General features: G+C 40.8%; 1 protein-coding gene across 1 annotated transcript in view; it reads right to left on the bottom strand.

Moving 5' to 3' along the window:
• The window catches only part of CRYBG3 (crystallin beta-gamma domain containing 3), a 124,785-nt gene that overhangs the window by 78,655 nt on the left and 23,845 nt on the right, over positions 1 to 22,285 (bottom strand). The window lies entirely within an intron of this gene.

The raw sequence follows: 22,285 nt of genomic DNA, 5'->3' as shown, positions 1-22,285 counted from the left end.
TTTAAAAATGACACGGGCTGACTGCTAACCTATTGCGTGACACTCTCTGTGCTAAAGGCCAGGGATGTTTCTGTGAATGAGACGGATGGCTTCCACCTCTTAGTAGTTTACAACCTACTAAAGGGCAGTCAGCACAGCGTTAACAACATGATATGGTAAATGTCACAAAGGGACAAGTACAGTCCACGTGGGAGCCCAGGGCTAACTAGTCTAGGTTTGGGGGCGGTGAGAGCAGAGGAGGTTACTTGGGGAGGTGGGAGGTGCCCTTGCAAGGAGACGCAGACAGAGCCAGTGGGATGCCGGTTCACCCCCCTCTCTCTCTGCTTCCCCCCCACCCCACGACCTTTCCCAGCCCACACATCCTTCTTCTCTCCATGTCCAATGAGGAGTCAGCTTCTAATTTAAAATGACTGGAGGTAAGGTTGTAAAATGAGAAGAGCGAAAGGTAAGTATGGAGAGATAAGTAAAGGGATACATCATAGCAAACCTTCTATGTATCTCAATTTAGCCTTTATTATTACAAAACTAACAGTATTCTCATGTGCTCCATACAGACAACACCTAAACAGACTTCATCATTTCTGCATTGTGTTAACCCCTGAAGCTACCACATGATAGAAAACTGTTTCTCAAGAAGATGAGGAAAGACAGCAGCACGGTGTATCAACGAGAGGAAAAGCCCACTATAAACTCTCCATGGTATGCATGGAAGTGTATCCATGTCAAACCTACTCTCCCAATTCAGAGCATCCTCCCCTTCCCCTCCCTGTGTACACGTCTCTATTCCTGCCCTGGGAACCTGCTGTACAGCTTGGGGAGCTCAGCCGGATGCTCTGTGATGACCTAGATGGGTGGGATGTGGCAGGGGAGGAAGGACAGAGGGAGGGGATATATGTCTGTTAATACTTGGAGCTGATTCACTCTGTTGTACAGCAGAAACACAAGCTTATAAAGCAATTATACTCCAAATTAAAAAAAAAAAACTTAATGGTAAAACACAAAGCCCTGATATATGCATTAACGCAGATGGTGGGCAGCACCAGGAATTCTTGCAGATGCTGAACACTTTCAGGGGTGTGTTTTACCTGCTCATAATTAACCTACTAGTGAAGCACTGGAGAAGGAAATGGCAACCCACTAAAGTATTCTTGCCTAGAGAATCCTGTGGACAGAGGAGCCTGGTGGGCTGCTGTCCATAGGGTTGCACAGAGTCAGAAACAACTGAAGCGACTTAGCACGCATGCATGCATTGGAGGAGAAAATGGCAATCCACTCCAGTATTCTTGCCTGGAGAATCCCAGGGACAGAGGAGCCTGGTGGGCTGCCATCTATGGGGTCACACAGAGTCAGACACGACTGAAGCAATGCAGCAGCAGTGAAGCACACTCCATTCACGTGTACAACATGTGACCGTGCTGGCAGTCCACGCTCTCTCCTGCCTAAAGCGTCCTTAGCTTCAGGCAAAGGGGCCAACTCAGCCTGCCTTTCCCAACATGCTCATTCACCTACTTGTACGAGGAATGCCATCTGATAGTATCTGTCAGACATCACACTCACTGGTCTTTATAAAAGGAAAGCTCAAGTGTGAGTCAGAAAAATATCAGCATGCCAAGGTGAAACCACCTGAGGCCACTGCAGGTTCATAGGATGAAGTTTTGTAAGAAGCTGATCTTCAAGAAGGCAAGAACATCCAAATGTCATTTGTTCACTTCCTTCCTTGTTTTAATCCAAATTCAAAACAGCTTAAAGGAGTGTTCCACTAACCACTAATAATACTTGGCATATGAATGGTTGTGAAATGTTTAGAACCCATTAGCCTAGGAAATTAATTTCAAGTGAACCATATTTCAAGGTCTATTCCAACCTTAGGAGTCAGGACTATTTTGGAATAAACACATTAGCATTTTTCTATGTGTTAGGTCCTTAATATAACTTGCGAGTCTTTTACATTTAGAATACCACCAGCCTTCTAGAGTCAAAGTCTCACCTTTTACTGGTTTCAACTGCAACTCAATCCCACATGTCTCCACCTCATCCACCCAGCCTTCTGCTCTTTATGGGGGCCTGCTCTATAAATGAACTGCGCTCTCTTCTCATGTCAACAGCTTAAATAGCCTCTCAATATGACAGCAGAAAATATGCTAGAGGACATTCTGAAAGTGATCATGTGTTATGTTTTTTTTTTTTTTGTCCTTTACCCCATTTACTTTGTTGTAACGGCCAGCCACAATGCTTAAGTGAACTGTACGCTACTCACTAAAATAAAACCAATATTCTTAAAATGCATACAGATTCACAAGGGGGTTTTATAAAATTAGGGCAGTGTTTTTTTTTTTAAAGGAAAACAATATAATGATTACATTTTTGACATTAATAAAATCAAGACAAAAAACTTCTATAAAATCAACAACACTATTTATCTCACTGCCTCAATTATTTTTAGTTACTTGACAATTCCTTTCAAAATACAATGGACTGCTTCCAACTGTATGGTACTGGCACAAAAATAGAAGTATAGACCAATGGAATAAGACAGAAAGCCCAACGATAATCCACGCACATATGGGCACCTTATCTTTCACAAAGGAGGCAAGAATACACAATGGGAAAAGATAATCTCTCTTCAATAAGCGGTGCTGGAAGAACTGGACAGCTACATGTAAAAGAATGAAATTAGAACACTTCCTAACACCATACACAAAGATAAACTCAAAATGGATTAAAGACATAAATATAAGACCAGAAACTATAAAACTTGTAGAAGAAAACATAGGCAGAACACTGAATGACATAAATCATAGCAATATCCTTTATGACCCACGCCCTGGAATAATGGAAATAAAAACAAAAATAAATAAGTGGGACCTAACAAGGAGAGTTATGACCAACCTAGATAGCATATTCAAAAGCAGAGACATTACTTTGCCAACAAAGGTCCGTCTAGTCAAGGCTATGGTCTTTCCTGTGGTCATGTATGGATGTGAGAGTTGGACTGTGAGGAAAGCTGAGTGCCGAAGAATTGATGCTTTTGAACGACTGAACTGAACTGAACTGAATTAAAGCTTTTGCATAGCAAAGTAAACTATAAACAAGGTGAAAAGACACCCTCAGAAGGGAGATAATAATACCAAATGAAACAACTGACAAAGGATTACTTTCCAAAATATGTAAGCAGCTCATACAACTCAATACCAGAAAAACAAGCAACCAATCAAAAAGTGGGCAAAAGGCCTAATCAGACAATTCTCCAAAGAAGACATATGCAGGGCTAATAAACACATGAAGAGATGCTCAACATCACTCATTATTCAGTTCAGTTCAGTCGCTCAGTCGTGTCTGACTCTTTGCAACCCCATGAATCGCAGCACGCCAGGTCTCCCTGTCCATCACCAACTCCCGGAGTTCACTCAGACTCACGTCCATCGAGTCCGTGATGCCATCCAGCCATCTCATCCTCTGTCGTCCCCTTCTCCTCCTGCCCCCAGTCCCTCCCAGCATCAGAGTCTTTTCCAATGAGTTAACTCTTCACATGAGGTGGCCAAAATATTGGAGTTTCAGCTTCAGCATCAGTCCTTCCAAAGAAATCCCAGGGCTGATCTTCAGAATGGACTGGTTGGATCTCCTTGCTGTCCAAGGGACTCTCAAGAGTCTTCTCCAACACCACAGTTCAATAGCATCAATTCTTCAGTGCTCAGCTTTCTTTATAGTCTATCCATACATGACCACTGGAAAAACCATAGCCTTGACTAGACAGACCTTAGTCGGCAAAGTAATGACTCTGCTTTTGAATATGCTATCTAGGTTGGTCATAACTTTTCTTCTAAGGAGTAAGCATCTTTTAATATCATGGCTGCAGTCACCATCTGCAGTGATTTTGAAGACCGAAAAAAATAAAGTCTGACACCGTTTCCACTGTTTCCCCATCTATTTCCCATGAAGTGATGGGACCAGATGCCATGATCTTCATTTTCTGAATGTTGAGCTTTAAGCCAGCTTTTTCACTCTCCACTTTCACTTTCATCAAGAGGCTTTTTAGTTCCTCTTCACTTTCTGCCATAAGGGTGGTGTCATCTGCATATCTGAGGTTATTGATATTTCTCCCGGCAATCTTGATTCCAGCTTGTGTCTCATTATTAGACAAATGCAAATCAAAATTACAATGAGATATCACCTTGCACCAATGAGAATGGCCATAATAAAAATCCACAAACAACAAGTGTTGGAATGGGTGTGGAGAAAAGGGAACCCTCCTTCACTGCTGGTGGGAATATAAATTGATAGAGCCACAGTGGAAGACAGTATGGAGAGTCCTTAAAAAACTAGGAATAAAACCACCACACAACCCAGAAATCCGACTCCTAGGCATATACACTGAAGAAACCAAAACTGAAAAAAATATATGTACCCCAATGTTCCCTACAGCACTACTTACAATAGCTGATAGACATGGAAGCAACCTAGATGTCTTCTGACAGATGAATGGATAAAGAAGTTGTCGTACATTTATACGATAGAATACTACTCAGCCATAAAAAGGAATGCATCTGAGTCAGTTCTAATGAGGTGGATGAACCTAGAGCCTATTATACAGAGTGAAGTAAGTCAGAAAGAGAAAAACAAATTATCGTATATTAACACATATATATGGCATCTAGAAGGATGGTACTGAACCTCATTAGTAGCATCCTTCTAGATGCCATATATATGTGTTAATACATAACACAGACATAGAGAACAGACTTAGGGACAAGGGATGGGAAGAAGAGGGAGATGGTGAGATGAACGGAGAGGCTAGCATGGATGCGTATACACTAACATATGTAAATAGATAGCCAATGGGATCTGCTGTTTATGACTCAGGGAACTCAAACTGGGGCTCTGTAATAACCTAGAGGGGTGGGGATGGGCAGGAGGTGGGAGAGAGATTTAAGAGGGAGGGGGCTAATGTATACCTATGGTTAACTCATGTTGATGTATGACAGAAATCAAACCAATATTATAAAACAATCATCAATCAATTAAAAAAATTTTTAAAAATATATAATGGACTGTTTCCTAAGCAAGGAAAATACATTTTGCTAAACTAGTGAATGCCTTCACATTTAACCTTTTTAGAGTGATATATATATATATATATATATAAGTTTTTTAAAAACCACTTAATTCTCCTTCCTTTCAATAATCACTTCTTTGCTATCCCAGAATCCCTGTATCTTAAATGTAATAAGAACATTTTCTCAGTTTCCTTTAATTTATTAGTTACTTAATTTGGGCCTAATAATCCTATGAGAAATCTGTGTCAGTAATTAAAATACCTTTAACACCACCACCAAAACAACAACAAAAACACTCAAAAGTATTTAGAGACCAAAATTAGCAGGAAAGGGCCCTGTTATTAACATGACAAACTGTGTATTTATATAACTACATACTAAAAGTCTGATATAAAATAACAGCCTAGACAGCAATGAAGTTCAGCCTGCCACAAGCTAAGGGCCAATGTCACCTGCCAACTGGACTATCTGCCACTGATTCAACAAGTGAGAAAGAATGAAAACACTCAGGATTCAAGCAAACACTAATAAAATGTTGATTCCAGTTGTCCTCAAAGATGCTGGTACTCTGCATATAACATATAAAGACTACTTATGAAGGCATATGTATTTTTGGGAATTTAATTTTTTCCCCTACATACTCGGTATGTGGTAATGCAGTATGCTTAGGTCCAAATTCATCTGCCTGTCTATCCTCTTTGCTATGTGCCCAAAACAGGGAAACACAGGAAAGCATTAGGTACAATGATTAATAAGACTTAGTTGTGGATTCAAGGAGCTGACAGTCTAGCAAGATACTCATCATTGCATCCACCATGTGGAGCACAGGAGAGCTATGTACACAATCGGTTGGTCAGTCAGGTCTGACTCTTTGCAACCCCAAGGACTGAAGCATGCCAAGCTTCCCTGTCCATCACCAACTCTTGGAGCTTCCTCAAACTTAAGTCCATCGAGTCTGTGATGCCATCCAACCATCTCATCCTCTGTCATCCCCTTCTCCTCCTGTCTTCAATCTTTTCTAGCATCAGGGTCTTTTCCAATGAGTCAGTTCTTTTATCACGTGGACAAACTACTGGAGTTTCAGCTTCAACATCAGTCCTTCCAAAGAATATTCAGGATTGATTTCCTATAGGATTGACTGGTTGGATCCCCTTGCAGTCCAAGGGACTCTCAAGAGTCTTCTCCAACACTACAGTTCAGAATCATCAATTCTTTGGCACTCAGCTTTCTTTATAGTCCAACTCTCACATCCATACATGACTATTGGAAAACCCATAGCTTTGACTAGACAGACATTTGTTGGCAAAGTAATGTCTCTGCTTTTTAATGTGCAGTCTAGGTTTGTCATCACTTTTCTTCCAAGGAGCAAGTGTCTTTTAATTTCATGGCTGCAGTCACCATCTGCAGTGATTTTGGAGCCAAAAAAAAAAAAGGCTCTCATTGTTTTCACTGTCTCCCCATCTATTTGCCATGAAGTGATGGGACCAAATGCCATGATCTTAGTTTTCTGAATGCTGAGTTTTAAGCCAACTGTTTTGCTCTTGTCTTTAACTTTCACCAAGAGACTCTTTAATTCTTCTTTGCTTTCTGCTGTAAGGGTGGTGTCATCTGCATATCTGAGGTTATTGACATTTCTCCCAGCAATCTTGATTCCAGCTTGTGCTTCATCCATTCTGGCATTTCACATGATATACTCTGCATATAAGTCATACAAGCTTGATGTACTCCTTTCCCTATATGGAACCAGTCTGTTGTTCCATGTCCAATTCTAACTGTTGCTTTTTGATCTGCATACAGATTTCTCAGGAGGCAGATAAGGTGGTCTGGTATTCCCATCTCTTGAAGAATTTTCCAGAGTTTGTTGTGATCTACACAGTCAAAGGCTTTGGCGTAGTTAATAAAGCAGAGGCAGATGTTTTTCTGGAACTCTCTTGCATTTCCAATGATTCAATGGATGTTAGTGCTTAAGATCCCTTGGAGAAGGGAATGGCTATCCATGCCAGTATTGCTGCCTGGAGAATTCCATGGACAGAGGAACCTGGTGGGCTATAGTCCATGGGGCTCTAAAGAGTTGGACATATGGGAGAATCCACTGCAGAGAGGAGGTAACATTTGCGCTTGCTCCTGAAGGGCGAGAAGAGTATTTGAGACAGGGTGGAGCACATGTTGAGCACACATAGTGTGAAGTAAGTTTATTACGGCAGGGGTGTCGCTGAAGACAACTCAGGCACAGAGGAGGGAGAATGAGGTCAGTAAGATGACCAACTAGAAGTGGTGGGTGAGGGATAACAAAGTCACAGATAACTAAGTTTTCTAAATGGGGAGACTTAAGTAGTTAAGCCAAAAATGGACAAGGAAAAAAGAAGCCAAGAGCCTTTGTTGGCGTTGGGGGAGGTGAGGCAACAAAGTCCATGTCAGACGAATTGAATCTGTGGTCCCCGGTGAAGCAGTCAGAGCCCAGTTAAGAATGTGATTTGGTGATGCACAGCATGTGCAGGGGAAAGCAGGACTAACAAAAAAGCATGGGGGGGGGGGGGGGGGGCGGGGATTAAAAGGCAGGAACAAAGAAGGGAACAATCAGTGAAAGAGATGGGGAAGGCCAAAACCAGAACAGTCATCCCAGCAGACATTTCCAAAAGCAAAGGGGAGCAAATGGCCAATGCCACTGCGAGGTCAAGGAAGAGGAGGACGGTGCTTCTCACTGTTCTTCAGAAACATGAGGCCCACTCATACCTCAGGAACCATGCATTCACTCGTCTCTCTGCCAGCATTTTCTTCCCCCACAGAGCTATCGACTCACTCCCCCTCACCGCCCTCAGACCTTTACTTAACTGTCATCCCTTCACTGTAAGTTTCCCCAGTCACTCAGCCTAAAACAGTAAACTCCTCCACTCTGAAACTGCCTGCATCTCTTCTCTGCCTTATTTTTCTCCTATGTACCTGCTAGTATCAAATACATATTTCACAAACACACATTATTTGATACGTTTCTTTCTCTAGAAAGTAAAAGCCACAAGGGCAGGGTTATTTGTCTGTTTTATTCATTGCTGTTATGTTTAGCATCTTGAAATGTGCCTGACAATAAGAGGTGCTTAAATACTTGCTGGATTAATAAACAAAGGAACTGAAGACCATAGGGAATCCCTAGGAATACAGGAAAAATAGTCAAAAGAGCTCAGGAATTCATGAGAACAGCCCTAAACTCAAGGTGTTAAATAGTGGACACATAGCAAGGAAACAGGAACACTTGGCAAATAGAGGGGAACACTTTTGAGAGATTTTTTTTAACTAGAAAAAAGGGGAGGAAAGGTGACAGTTTAAGGTCCAAGACAGAAGAAACGTCTTTTTATTCCTGTTTTATGGATCAGCTGTATACCTGTTGGGTAGGGAGTAACTGCTGAACAAGATAAGGATGACAGGTTCAAGAAAGAAAAGCAGAAGGTGATGAGATGAAGAGTACAGTCCCTAATATGTCTAAAAAAGAGGAAGCATGAGCCTCGGAGTGTTGCAGGAATACTTCCTCTTCCAACTACAGTGATAAGGAAGCAGCTAAAGCCTGAGCAATTCTGTAAGGGGGAGAAGGTGATGAGCAAGGTCTAACACGTGGCTCTGACCTCAGAAGTGAGAGCAGAGACGCTTAGCTGAAGGAGGGATGCAGAGGTGGAGCTGGGATCTGAGCTCCCCAAATAGAGAGGACCTGGAAGAGCGTTTGGGGGAAGGCAGCCAGGGGCTGTGACCAGGTACCAAGGAGCAGTCAGGGCCAATGTCGATGTCAAGGTATTCATTCTTCTCTAAGTGATGAATTGTAAGATACTGCCCTGTGCTTTGATGCAACAGTGAAAAACAAAACAAAACCCAACAGTCCTGCTTTCATAAGAGTGTACATTCCAGTGATGTAAGAACTTGTTTTCAGGTCTAATGGGCATAAGTATGTCACCTCCTTTGGTAGTCTCTAGCAAGTGGCAGGTGCTGTCCCAACATGGTGAATGGCACAGGGAACAAGGTCAAGATGGTCAAGGGATAGGGAGTGTCAGCAAAGCGCCTGTTGAGCGAGAAACAGTGAAGAGCCACATGACTCCTCCTTTAGTCTCTCTGGCACATGGGTTGGGCATCCCTTCTCCCTCAGGCTCTGCCTTCACCGTGCATAGCAGGCATGATTCTTACAACACCGTGAGCCCCAGTTCCTCAGCACCCTCAACTCCAATGACCTCCACTTCTGCTGGGCCTTACTGTTTGGCTAACCCTGACCCTTATCTTTACCCATAAGCACCCAGCCTGAGAATCTCAATCTCCGGCATTCCCGAAGCATTCACACCCTCTCATCTTTTCAGCTCTCTTACCCCACTGTGCCCGGTGCATCAGTCTTTCTGCATCATCACAGCTTCAGGCCTCTCTTGTTCTGTCTCAGTTCCCACAAATTTTCATATCTTTTCTATCCAGTCATCAAACATGGCTAACACACTCAAAGCTTCCTTTGTTTGTTCTTTGGTCATCCCCACCCCCCAAAATTCTGGTTTTATCTTTTCCACAAAGTAACTATGTCTTGGTTTAAAAATCCATGGGGATACCCACAGCTAAGAGGATGTAGTCGGCCAACAGTTCACGATTTAGTTTCTGCTGGAAATCAGGCTGCAACCTCCCCATTTCCCATGGAAGCTATTTCAAACCTTTACCACATCTCTTAAGTCATGCCCCCTCCACCACCTCATCCCTCGCTGGGCAGAGGACCCTACCTTTCACTTCACAGAGATGCTCTCTCATAGTCCTGACCCCACCCCTCCTCTATCTGCATCACAGAGAAGGCATCAGTTCCACTTCCTTCATTTGCCCTCACAATGCAGGGAGGATGACTCCTCCTCCAAGGATCCACCAGGGCACTACTTCATAGTACTTGATGTCTTCTAAACAGCCCCCTCACTTCCTCATCTGCCCCTGTCCATAAGCCCACCATTCAAAGTTTAAGTCCAGGGAAAGATTTCTCCTTTCTTCACTACCAACTCATTGATAGAAGTTATCAACTGTCACCATCTTCTTTCCCTTTCCTCTCAGTGACTCTTTATAGCCCCTGCAATCTGGCTTCAGAGACACTTTCATACTTGTTCATTCAACATACTTTTTCTGCTCTGATCTAATGCAGTATGTCTACAGGAGGTGAGACTGGATCTGATCCTGAAAGCCAATCTCCCTTTGGCTCCCATGACATCACCCTGAGGTTTCGCTTCTTCTCTCAACATTCTCTCCGCTTCCTTCTAGCCATCCTTTCTTTACATATCACGTTTTTCCAGCTTCCAACCCAGGGCCACTTTACCTTCATGATCTTCTTAAGAGTTCTCATTTCTTACTGATCAATCTGATGATTCCCAGATGTGTATTCTCAACTCAGACTGTATATCCAATCATCAGCTAGCCACCTGAACTCTTCACTGGAACCTCCAACTCAGTACATCCAAACTGAACTTGACCATGCTGTGTCTCCATTCTTGCCCATTTTCTGTAAACTGTAACATTCCCACTTGTTGAACAGTCAATGAAACGCCAGGACACCATGACCTCGCCCCGAGAAAGCCGCTGGCAGTGAGTAACTTAACCTGTGTCCCTGCTTCCATTCCTAAAGTTCCCTAGTCTGCTCTCCACACAATAGCCACAGCAATGTTTCAGATTTCAAATCTGACCATCCCTAAAGGGCTCCCATGCCTGTGCACCCTTGTCAGGATAAAATCCAGACCTCCTAGCATGGCATTCAAGGTCCTGGTGGATCAAGCTCCCATGTGCCTTTGATTCCATCTCTTGTCACTTGTAATGCCTACAGGGCCTGATGTCACCATGTGTGTTCTCAGATATTCTAGAGACCTATTTTCTACTCCTCTCCCCTCTTGCTTCCTCTTACTACAGGTATGTCTTTGCACAACACTATTATCACTGCTGACACCATATATCCCTTGCCCTCTTTGCCTGGGAAATTACTACAACTCAAGTTTTTCAGAATGGAAACTGCCCACATACACATATACATGTGCATGTGTATATCTTCCAATAAACAAAATCACCACAAGGTGAAGGCAAACAACTTTATGATTTCATCACGAGTAGGACCATTACCTAGATTACTAATGGTTACCCAAATTGGGCATTTATAAACTAAAACCAGATGCCTACTAGAGAATTCTAGTTAGTTTTCTCCTAAGATATCTGGCCACAACACACTGCTTGGCAGAATCATTCTCTGATGTCAAGACTGAGTAATTGATGGCACCTTTTGGCAGGACTTTTGCTTCCCTGGTGGCTCAGACGGTAAAGAATCTGCCTGCAATACGGGAGACCTGGGTTGGATCACTGGGTTGGGAAGATCCCCTGGAGGAGGGAACAGCTATCCACTCCAGTATTCTGGCCTGGAGAATTCCACGGACAGAGGTGCCTGGCAGGCCACAGTCCATGGGGTCGCAAAGAGTCGAACATGACTTTCACTTTTTTTGGCAGGACAGGGAATATGGGAACAGAAGGAAGTTAGGATAAAATACACTGAATTCAACTTTGAGTCAAATCTCATACCCAGTGACATTCATAGGAAAGGCCCATCAAAGAACCAGCTCCATCACCCTGAAGCTCAGAACAACATACTGGGCTGGAAGGGCAGCTTTGTTGTAGGCTAAAATGTAGGTAAAAGTGAAATCAACAAGGGCAGGTGTGTAAGGTAAGAAAAGAAGTTGACAACATAACAGAAGAAAAGCCATTCCCTCCTGTTATGGTATAAAGACTTCTCCAGTGAAAACACTGGGCCACGATAATAAATGTTTTTAATTCTAGGAGAGCTTTCTTGAGCTCCTTCTGATGTTCTCAAATCAGTTTCTGGCACTTCTGGAGGTGTATTTACTCACAAAAATCTGGAGTAGCTACATGACCCTTCATCCCCAGTTTCCACTCTGACAAGGTACTCCATCAAACCACAGAGTAGGACTAAGTGAGGTCTACAAGAGGTTGGAGTAGTAGCAAATCACACCAGATACCATGCAATACATTCAACATTCAAGAACGCTGGGATATCAAGGCCCCAGATCAGTGTCAGCTACACTGACAGGCTTCAGCTCTGGCAGTTTGATCACGTGAACAGTAACACACATTGTCATCTCCACTTCAGGCACCTTGACGGCACTTAGTCTTTAAAGAAGCAATCAAGGGGTGAGATGCTTCGACTTCTAGCTAAAATTCAGTGTCTGTACATATGTTCATGTGTGCCTTCAAGTGTGACAGAAAAATCAATGCTTCCAATAGTTGATTTCTGGACACACAGAAAAAGTAGTACCATTCTTAAAGAGTTAGATTCTAAGCTGGAGTCAGACTTCACGTGACAAGAAGGCGGCTCTTCTCCTGAGGACCTCCTCTATGTCAGGTATTGTACAGTGCAGCCCATGTTATCTCAGTTCATTCTAAAACATTTCTGTAAAATAAGAGTAAGACACCCCTTTCCCCTCTCCCTGCCTGCCCTGACTAAAGAGAACAAGCAAAGTTCAGAGAGGCTGAATAAATTTTCCAAGGTTAGAAAGCTACCACATAGAGACCTAGGATTCAAGCCCAGATACATATGATTCCAAAAACTGTTCTTTCCATCACTGCTTGTAATTTAAAAACTTGTTCCAAGGAGGTGCCATGTCTGGCAGAGGCAGGGAGTAGTGGCTGACTCTGAGGCTCCAGGCTACTCATTCCCATCACCAACGGGGGAGCTTTGCTTTAACCTGTTTATATGTGGGGTTCCAAGGCCAATTACAGTTAAAATTTTTAAAAAGAGTTCTTATGCTTGAAAAAGAAACACTTTTAATTTTGATATTAAATTGATGTCATATGGCTATTTGCATTGCTGAGAATAAAGGTAGCAAGCATGCATTAAGGCCATAATTTATTCCAAAAATTACTTCAGAAATTAAATTTCTCCTAACTATGAAAACATCCAGTCTGTTTAAATTTGACTACCATTTCCCCTCTCCCTCTGGCCAACAAAGTGTTGAAAAAGACCAATAAGGAAGGAAGCACTACAGAAATCAAAATATGAACAAATGCATAATTTAACATATTCATCTTACTAAACAGTACTGTACCCTCAATATAGGTATTGACATTAAGAATAATTTGCGACTACTTTTCTTTAGTGAGTTATTCTTGAGTCACACTTCTACTTTTATGTATCAGTAAACAGTGGCAACAATTTAAAAAGCATAGCTTTTTTCAGTAATTTACTTATGATGATATTAAAAATAACAGCTATGAATTATTAACGACTAACAGTAATAAGCACAATATTGATACTCCATGGTTATCCCTAGAAACATCACAGGCATACATCAATCCCTGCCTTTTAAAAGATGCCAGGGCCTTCGCCTGCGTTGTATGATTGGTTATGAACAACAATTCTAAAATAAGGTGAAAGTCAAACTTTACATAAAGCAGGTGCTAAGCTACTGAGAACAAGTCTAAAAGTCATAAATTTATTTAGTCCTGGTTTTGAGATTCCATAACCTATGATCTAGATTTAATTCATTTTATTTAGCTCATGACTCATTCCAAAAACAAACATATTGCCATAGCTCCTGTAATTTTTAATGGGATTTCTTTTTGGTAAATTAAGTCTGTAAGTTATAAATTAAGTTCACAAATGGGAACCATTATGGTGTAGAACTGCATCTGAATTCTCCTGCCTCCTCTCTATAACAGTGTGAGTTTGTTGAGTGACAATCTCTCCACATTTTTGACTACTAAGAGATAAAAATTCTGATTAATACTGGAGACAAACCACAAACACTGATTTCTTCTCTTGTGCAAAACACTCTGAAATGACAGTAAGGTTTTTTTTTTTTTTAAGTTATAAGTACAAAGAGAGGAAGAACATAGATATTAGCAGATAAGAGATTTCAGAAAAGGCTTAGATGGCAAAAGCAGATGAAAGCATGGTAACTGACCAGTGGAAGCTTCCACCAAGTGTCAGCAACAGGGAACTTTGACCACAAGGGGAAATAATCAATAGACACACTGTCAACAGACCACCCGAAAAGCTCAGGATCTGAAGACCCTTGGTACCACTTAGGACAATATGAGACATGGGATCAAAAAAAGAGTTTGGTTGAATATCTCCAAATAGAGTACTTGTTGCTCCAGGCTCTTCTCCCATCCCAGGCAGTTACATGATGCTCTCTACCTCCTCCCAAACAAATATATCAATATATAGTGAGAACACCTCTGAAAATACTGAGGCTTTGGGGCAGACTGAATTTGCAGTATGTAGAAATGTTTGGAACTCTGACAATCAAGTCTGGAGCTCAAGAGGGATGTTGGATAGAGATGTGAGAGCTGAAAGATGAAGTGAAGTAATGAGACTGGAAGATACCACTTTGAAAGTCTGATGTTGAGGGTTGAGGACTTTGAGAAACATCTACACAAAAAGAAATTTATCCGGAAAAGAATCAGTGACGGAAGGAGAACAAGATGGTGGAGGAGCAGGTGGACATGAAGTACAGCTCTCTGCACAGATACATCAGGAATACATCTTCAGACATAGAAGTGCATGCAGAACACTAGCTGAGAATGGACAGGAGTACCTGACTAGAGGAAAAAAATATATAGAACCATGCAAAAGTAGATATTAAGCCCTGAGCCTTTGGAGTGGAAGAACTGACTCCAAGACCTCAGACTACCAGAGAACTAACCCTAGGGGGTATCAAATAGTGTAGGGGCTTCCCTGGTGGTGCAGAGGTTAAAGCATCTGCCTGCAATGTGGGAGACCTGGGTTCGATCCCTGGGTCGGGAATGTCCCCTGGAGAAGGAAATGGCAACCCACTCCAGTATTCTTGCCTGGAGAATCCCATGGACAGAGGAGCTTGGTGGGCTACAGTCCATGGGTCGCAAAGAGTCGGACACAACTGAGCGACTTCACTTTCTTTCACTTTCACTTTTCACACAAAGGAAACCACTTGAATACAAGACCCGGCATCACCCAACCACCAGTAGCACCCTGTACAGGATGCCTCAGCTAAACAACAAACAAAACAAAAATACAAACCCAATCATCAGCAGACAGGATTCCCACCTCACTCAGCCTTGCCCATCAGAGGAAAAACAAACAAACAAACAACTCAGCACAAATCTCATCCTATACTAAGCTTACACAAACCACTGGACCAACCTTAGGAGGGCAGAAACCAAAAGGAAAAAAGAATTCAACCTTGAAGCCTGGGAAAGGGAGACCTCAAACACAGTAAGTTAAAAAACAAAATGAAAAGGCAGAGAAATACTACACAAAGGAAGGAACAAACTAGAAACACGGAAGTCCAAATAAATGAGGAGGAAATAGGCAAATTACCTGAAAAAGAATTCAGAATAATGATAGTAAAGATGATCAAAACCCTTGAAAACAAAATGGAGAAAATGCAAGAATCAGTTAACAAAGACCTAGAAGAATGAAAGAATAAACATACAGAGACAAACAATTACTGAAATTAAAAATACTCTAGAAGGAATCAATAGCAGAATATGTAAAGCAGAAGAACCTACCAGTGAGTTCAAAGACAAAATGGTGTAAATAGCTTCTGAAGAGCAGAATAAAATAAAAAGAATGAAAAGAACTGAGGATAGTCTCAGAGAGCTCTGGACAGTATTAAACACACCAACATTGTAAATATGGGGGTCCCAGAAGAAGAAGAGAAAAAGAAAAGGTATGAGAAAATTTTTGAAGAGATTATAGTTGAAAATTTACCCAAAATGGAAAAGGAAAGAGTCAGTCAAGTCTAAAAGGCACAGAGAGTCCCATAGAGGATAAACCCAAGGAGAAACACACCAAGACACATACTAATCAAACTACCAAAAACTAAACACAAAGAAAGAAGATTGAAAGCAACAAGTAACATACAAGGGAAACCCCATATGCTTAGAGGCTGATCTTTCAGCAGAAACTCTGCAGGCCAGAAGGGAATGGCAGGATATATTTAAAGTACTGAAAGAGAAAAATATACAGCCAAGATTACTGTACCCAGCAAAGATCTCATTCAAAACTGATGGAGAAATAAAAAGCTTTTCAGACAAGCAAAAGTTAAGAGAATTCAGTACCACCAAATCAGCTTTACAACAAATGTTAAAGGGACTTATATAGTCAAAAAATACGAGAAGAAAAAAGATCTATAAAATCAACCCCAAACAATTAAGAAAATGGCAATAGGAACATATATATCAATAATTACTTTAAATGTAAATGGATTAAATGCTCCAACCAAAAGACAGAGACTGGCTGAATAGATACAAAATGGCTGAATAGATACAAAAACAAAACCCATATATATGCTGTCTACAAGAAACCCACTTCATACCTAAAAACACATATAGACTGAAAGTGAGAGGATGGAAAAATAAATTCCATGCAAATGGGAAGCAAATGAAAGCTGGAGTAGCAATCCTCACATCAGACAAAACAGACCTTAAAATAAAGATTACAAGAGATAAGGAAGAATACTCCATAATGATCAAGGGATCAATCCAAGAGGAAGACATAACAATTCTAAATATGTGTGTGCCCATCATAGGAGCACTTCAATACATAAGACAAGCACTAACAGACATAAAAGGAGAAATTGAGAGTAACACAATAATAGTAGGAGACTTTAACACCCCGCTCACACCAATGGACAGATCATCAAAACAGAAAATAAGTAAGGAAACGCAAGTCCTAAATGATACATTAGATGAGATGGATCTCATTGATATTTTCAGGACATTCCATCCAAATGCAGAAGAATTTATCTTCTTCTCAAGTCACATAGAACATGCTCCAGGATAGATAACATTGTGGGTCACAAATCAAACCTCAGGAAATTTAAGAAAATTGAAATCATCAAGTATCTTCTCCAACCACAATGCTATGAGACTAGATATCAATTACCAGAAAAAACTGTAAGAAACACAAACACATGGAGATTAAACAACACATTTCTAAATACTCAACAGGTTACTGAAGAAATCAAAAGGGCAATCAAAAAATTTCTGAAAACAAATCACAGTGAACATATCACAACTCAAAAACTATGGGATGCAGCAAAAGGAGTTCTAAGAGGGAAGTTTATAGCAATACAATCCCAGCTCAAGAAACAAGAAAAACATCGAATAGACAATTTAACAGTCAGTTCAGTCGCTCAGTCGTGTCTGACTCTTTGTGACCCCGTGAACCACAGCACGCCAAGCCTCCTTGTCCCTCACCAACTCCCGGAGTCCATCCAAACCAATGTCCATCAAGTCGATGATGCCATCCAACCATCTCATCCTCTGTCGTCCCCTTCTCCTGCCCTCAATCTTTCCCAGCATCAGAGTCTTTTCCAATGAGTCAACTCTTCGCATTAGGTGGCCAAAGTATTGGAGTTTCAGCTTCAATACTAGTCCTTCCAATGAACACCCAGGACTGATCTCCTTTACGATGGACTGGTTGGATCTCCTTGTAGTCCAAGGGACTCTCAAGAGTCTTCTCCAACACCACAGTTCAAAAGCATCAATTCTTCAGTGCTCAGCTTTCTCTATAGTCCAACTCTCACATCCATAGATGACCACTGGAAAAACCATAGCCTGGACCAGACGGACCTTTGTTGGCAAAGTAATGTCTCTGCTTTTTAATATGCTGTCTAGGTTGGTCATAACTTTCCTTTCAAGGAGTAAGCATCTTTTCATGTCATTGCTGCACCTAAAAAACCTTCTTTTCCAAAGAACAAAACCCCCCCAAATTAGTAGAAGTTAAGAAATAATAAAGATCCAAGCAAAAATAAATGAAAAGGATTATAAGAGACTATTATGAACAACTATATCCCAACAAAATGGATAACCTGGAAGAAATGGACAGATTCTTTAGTTCAGTTCAGTCGTTCAGTCATGTCTGACTCTTTGTGACCCCATGGACTGCAGCACACCAGGCCTCCCTGTCCATCACCAAACTCCTAGAATTTACTCAAACTCATGTCTACATTCTGTCGTCCCTTTCTCCTCCCGCCTTCAACCTTTCCCAGCATCAGGGTCATTTCAAATAAGTCAGTTCTTTGCATCAGGTGGCCAAGTATTGGAGTTTCAGCTTCAACACCAGTCCTCCCAGTGAACACTCAGGATTGATCTCCTTTAGGATGGACTGGATCTCTTTGCAGTCCAAGGGACTCTCAAGAGTCTTCTCAAATACTACAGTTCAAAAGCATCACTTCTTCAGCGCTCAGCCTTCTTCACAGTCCAACTCTCACATCCATACATGACTACTAGAAAAACCATAGCTTTGACTAGACAGACATATGTTGGCAAAGTAATGTCTCTGTCTTGTAATATGCTGTCTAGGTTGGTCATAACTTTCCTTCCAAGGAGCAAGAGTCTTTTAATTTCACAACTGCAGTCACCATCTGCAGTGATTTTAGAGCCCCCCAAAATAAAGTCTGCCACTGTTTCCATTGTTTCTCCATCTATTTGCCAAAAGTGATGGGACCAGATACCATGATCTTAGTTTTCTGAATGTTGAGCTTTAAGCCAACTTTTTCACTCTCGTCTTTCACTTTTATCAAGAGGCTCTTTAGTTCTTCTTCACCTTCTGCCAGAAGGGTGGTGTCATCTGCATAACTGAAGTTATTGGTATTTCTCCTGACAATCTTGATTCCAGCTTGTGTTTTATCCAGCCCAGCGTTTCTCATGATGTACTCTGCATAGAAATTAAATAATCAGGATTAACAATATACAGCCTTGAGGTACTCCTTTCCTGATTTGGAACCAGTCTGTTGTTTCATGTCCAGTTCAAACTGTTGCTTCCTGACCTGCATACAGATTTCTCAGGAGGCAGGTTAGGGGGTCTGGTGTTCCCATCTCTTGAAGAATCTTTCAGAGTTTGTTGTGATCCACACAGTCAAAGGCTTTGGCATAGTCAATAATGCAGAAATAGATATTTTTCTGGAACTCTCTTGCTTTTTCAATGATCCAGTGGATGTTGGCAATTTGATCTCGGGTTCCTCTGGCTTTTCTAAATCCAGCTTGAACATCTGGAAGTTCATGGTTCATGTATTGCTGAAGCCTGGCTTGGATAATTCTGAGCATTACTTTACTAGCATGTGAAATGAGTGCAATTGTGTGATAGTGTGAACATTCTTTGGCATTGCCTTTCTTTGGAATTGGAATGAAAACTGACCTTTTCCAGTCCTGTGGCTACTGCTGAGTTTTCCAAATTTGCTGGCATACTGAGTGCAGCACTTTCACTGCATTCTTGGAAAAGTTCAATCTTCCAAGACTGAGCCAGGAAGAAACAGAAATTATGAACAACCTAATTACAAACATTGAAATTTAAGCCGTGATAAAAAAAATTCCCCAAAAACAAAAGCCCAGGACCAGATGGCTTCACAGGAGAATTCTATCAAGCATTTTAAGAGCTAATATCTATCCTTCTAAAAATCTTTCAAAAAATTGCAGAGGAAGGAACACTTCCAAACTCATTCTACGAGGTCACCATCACCCCAATATCAAAACCAGACAAAGACAACAATAAAAAAGAAAACTACAGGCCAATATCACTGATAACATAGATTAAAAAGTCCCGAACAAAATTTCAGCAAACAGAATTCAGCAACACACCAAAAAGCTCATACACCACGATCAATTTGGATTTATTCCAGGAATGCAAGGATTCTTCAGTAGATGCAAATTGATCAATGCGGTAGACTATATTAACAAACTGAAACATAAAAACCATATGATCATTTCAATAGATGCAGAAAAAGCCTTTGACAAAATTCAGCATCCATTTATGATTAAAACTCTTCAAAAAATGGGCATAGAAGGAACCTACCTCAACATAGTAAAGGCCATATGTGATAAGCCTACGGGAAACATTATTCTCAATGGTGAAAAACTGAAAGCACTCCCCCTAAGATCAGGAACAAGACAAGGGTGTCCTTTCACCACTATTATTCAACATAGTTCTGGAAGTCCTAGCTACAGCAATCAGAGAAGAAAAAGATATAAAAGGAATCCAGATCAGAAAAGAAGAAGTAAAACTCTCACTGTTTGCAGATGACATGATACTATACATAGAAAACCATAAATAATAGTATCAGAAAATTACTAAAGCTAATCAGTGATTTTGGCAAAGTGGCAGGATACAAAATCAATACACAGAAATCACTTGCATTTCTATATACTAACAATGAGATTTCAGAGAGAGAAATTAAGGAATCAATCCCATTCACCATTGCAACAAAAAGAAATATCTAGGAATAAACTTACCTAAGGAGACAAAAGAACTGTACACAGAAAATTAAAAGACACTAATGAAAGAAATCAAAGACAACATAAGCTGATGGAGAGACATTTCATGTTCCTAGGTAGGAAAAATCAACATTGTGAAAATAACTAACTACCAAATGCAGTCTGCAGATTTAATTCAATCCCTATCAATCAAATTAACAATGGCATTTTCACAAAACCAGAACAAAAAATTTCACAATTCATATGGAAACACAAAAGACCCTGAACAGACAAAGCAGTCTTGAGAAAGAAGAATGGAGCTGGAGGAATCAACCTTCCTGACTTCAGATTATACTACAAAGCTACAGACATCAAGACAGTATGGCACTGGTACAAAAAACAGAAATATAGGCAAATGGGACAAGATAGAATGCCCAGAAATAAATCCATGCATCTATGGGTACCTTATTTTTGACAAAGGAGGCAAGAATATACAATGGGGCAAAGACAGCCTCTTCAATAAATGGTGCTGGGAAAACTGGACAGCTACATGTAAAAGAATGAAACTAGAACATTCCTAACACCATACACAAAGATAAACTCAAAATGGATTAAAGACATAAATGTAGGACCAGAAATTATAAAACTCTTAGAGGAAAATATAGGCAGAACACTTGATGACATAAATCAAAGCAAGATCTTCTTGCTTTAACCCCCCTGCTAGAGTAACGGAAATAAAAACAAAAGTAAACAAGTGGGACCTGATGAAACTTAAAAGCTTCTGCAGAGCAAAGGAAACTATAAGCAAGATGAAAAGGCAGCCCTCAAAATGGGAGAAAATAATAGCAAATGAAACAACTGACAAAGGATTAATCTCCAAAACATACAAGTTGTTCATATAGCTCAAAACCAGAAAAACAAACAACCCAATCAAAAAGTGGGAAAAAGACCTAAACAGACATTTCTCCAAAGAAGACATACAGATGGCTAACAAACACATGAAATGATGTTCAACATTGCTCATTATCAGGGAAATACAAATCAAAACTACAATGAGATATCACCTCACACCAGTCAGAATGGCCATCATCAAAAAGTCTACAAACAATAAATGCAGGAGAGGATGTGGAGAAAAGGGAATGCTCTTGCACTGTAGGTGGGAATGTAAACTAATACAGCGGTTATGAAAGACAGTATGGAGATTCATTAAAAAACTATGAATAAAACCACCATATGACCCAGCAATCCCACTCCTAGCCATACACCCTGAGGAAACCAAAATTGAAAGACACATGTATCCCACTGTTTACTGCAGCGCCATTTACAATAGCTCAAACATGGAAGCAGTCTAGATTTCCATCGATAGATGAATGGATACAGAAGTTGTGGTACATATACACAATGGAATATTACTCAGCCTTATAAAGGAATGCATTTGAGTCCGTTCTGATGAGGTGGATGAACCTAGAACCTATTATACAGAGTGAAGTGAGTCAGAAAGAGAAAGATAAATATCATATTCTAACGTATATATATGGAATCTAGAAAAATGGTACTGAAGAATTTATTTTCAGGGCAGCAGTGGAAAAAGACATAGAAAATAGACTTCTGGATGTGGGGAGAGGGGAGGAGAGGGTGAGATGCATGGAAAGAGTAACATAAAAACTTACATTACCATATGTGAAATAGATACCAACAGGATTTGCTGTATGGCTCAGGGAACTCAAACAGGGTCTCTATGTCAATCTAGAGGGGCAGAAGATGGGAGGGAGGTTTAAAAGGGAGGGGATATATATATACACCTATGGCTATTTCATGCTGAGGTTTGACAGAAAAAAAATTCTATAAAAATTCTATAAAACAATAGAACAACCTTGGGGCAGTGTCCTGGTACCCTCCTAAATGAATATACATAACAATATATTTGAGCTATTTTACAGATACTGAAACCCCTACCAAAAGAAGTTAACCGTGTGCTTCCCACAAGCATCTAGACTCCAGATTGGTTG

The sequence above is a fragment of the Capricornis sumatraensis genome, chromosome 1, assembly GCF_032405125.1.
Source record: "Capricornis sumatraensis isolate serow.1 chromosome 1, serow.2, whole genome shotgun sequence".
In the NCBI taxonomy this organism is placed as follows: domain Eukaryota; kingdom Metazoa; phylum Chordata; class Mammalia; order Artiodactyla; family Bovidae; genus Capricornis; species Capricornis sumatraensis.
This window is presented reverse-complemented; position numbering and strand designations above follow the sequence as displayed.